The sequence below is a fragment of the Pteropus vampyrus genome, unplaced genomic scaffold (genome assembly GCF_000151845.1).
Source record: "Pteropus vampyrus isolate Shadow unplaced genomic scaffold, Pvam_2.0 Scaffold563, whole genome shotgun sequence".
Taxonomy (NCBI): Eukaryota; Metazoa; Chordata; class Mammalia; order Chiroptera; family Pteropodidae; genus Pteropus; species Pteropus vampyrus.
The window spans coordinates 277,520-279,270 of record NW_011889344.1 but is presented as its reverse complement, the minus strand read 5'-3'; the positions used below and the strand labels follow the sequence as shown (position 1 = coordinate 279,270).

Genomic DNA, 1,751 nt, shown 5'->3' with positions numbered 1-1,751 from the left:
TGAACTGTCCTGTCCGTGCATTCCAGGAGCAAGTGCTACTTGGTCATGGTGTGTAATCCGTTTAGAATGCTGCTGGATTCTGTTTGCAAGTATTTCATTGAGGATTTTTGCTTCACTGCTCATAAAGGACATCGGCCGTGTTTTCTTTTTTTGTGATGTCTTCATCTGGCTCTGGAGTCAGGGCAATGCTGGCCTCACAGAATGCATGGAAGAGTTTGGGATGGCTTGGTGGTGTTAATTCTTTAAATGTTTGGTAGAATTCACCAGTGAAGCCATCTGCTTTGGGCTTTTCTTTATTGGGAGGTGGGTCTGATTCTGTTGAAGACGAGGTAACACGGCGAAGGCGTCTGCAGGTTACCCAAGGTCACACAGGCAGAGAGGGTAAAGCCGAGGTTTGGGACTGTTTTATGGAGGAGGAGAGCTGCGCGGAGCAGGTGGGCTTCCTGCCTTTATCCTGTTACCAAGTCTGTGGCGTGAGGGAGGAGCCTGGACTTACACCTGGGTAGAGCTGCCTCGCCTCCCCACCTCACTGCCCTGCCTCCCACCCCGCGGCCCCGCCTCCCCCGTGAAGGCAGCAGAGGGTCTGGAACGCAGGCTGCTGTGGCTGCTGTTCTGTGTGAGGGAGTGGGGTGCAGGTGGGTGTGCCTGTCACCCCTCCCCACCAGCACCTCCCTGCCAGCTTAAGGGGCCAGAGTTTCAGGGTCAGGTGCTGGTATGCCCCCTGGTCTGGCAGATGCTGTTGGGGGTGCTGTTGTCCTCACTTGGCCTCCTCTGGCCTCAGCTTGTGCAGCCAAGGTCTGAGCCCCTCTGGGTCCCCTTGGGGAGTGTCCACATGTACACCTCTGGAGTTCATATCTCCTGGATGGAATCCCCAGGTGGTCGAGAATTTAACACACTTCCAGTGATTCATGGATCAAAGACAAAATTGTCAAGGAAGAATGATAAAACCCTGCATAGTAAAATCTGTAGAAGTAGCTAACGTGCTTTTACTAGGAAACATGTAGCCATTTAAAGACTGGGAAAGGAGAGAGGCCGAAGTGATTGAAGCTTCTACTTGGAGGCGAGGACAAACCCTCAGGATGAGGGTAGAGATTGACGAGACCAGCGACCGGCTGGAGGTGGGAGGGCAGGCTGCTCTGCCAGGGGCGACCTCAAGGAGATGCCCTCAGATGCCTGGCTGCCCAGACACTGCCCACCATGGTCCCCTCGCCTCTGGTCCTGCCCTCAGGGGAAAAGGAGTCTGAGGACTCTCCTCTGCCCTCTGTTTACCCAGGACCTATTTTTTAAGTACACCTGGAATAACTTTCTGCACTTCCAAGTGGAACTGTGCATAGGAGCCATCCTCTCCCACGCCTCCCGCGAGGATGGGGCGGAAGCTGGCGGGCCCGAGAGCATGGCGGAGCCTCCGCCGGGGAACGGGCATCCAGAGACCCCCCAGTCCGCTGCCAGCCACCCCGAGAACACAATGGTGATGCACGTAAGTCCAGCCAGTGTGTGGCATGCCGCTGCGTGCTGAGCCCCCCAGACCGTGTGGGGCTGCCCTGTCCTTTGCACATTCTTTGCTGATCCTCACATGACATGGGTGTGCTGCCCTCCCTTTACCATGAGAGAGGAAATCACAGAGGGCCGCAGAGCTGCTGGGGCGGTGGGCGCGGCGGGGGGAGCCATCCCGCCTCGGTCTCGCCCGTTGTGACTGCAGCCCACGTGCTCCTTCCCGCCATGGCATCTGCTGCTGTGACAAGGCCGTGAAG

At 56.9% G+C, this 1,751-nt stretch overlaps 1 protein-coding gene across 1 annotated transcript in view; it reads left to right on the top strand.

Moving 5' to 3' along the window:
- PPP6R2 (protein phosphatase 6 regulatory subunit 2) overlaps window positions 1-1,751 on the top strand; it is an 89,952-nt gene that overhangs the window by 55,651 nt on the left and 32,550 nt on the right. The gene's annotated exons all lie outside the window — the stretch shown is intronic.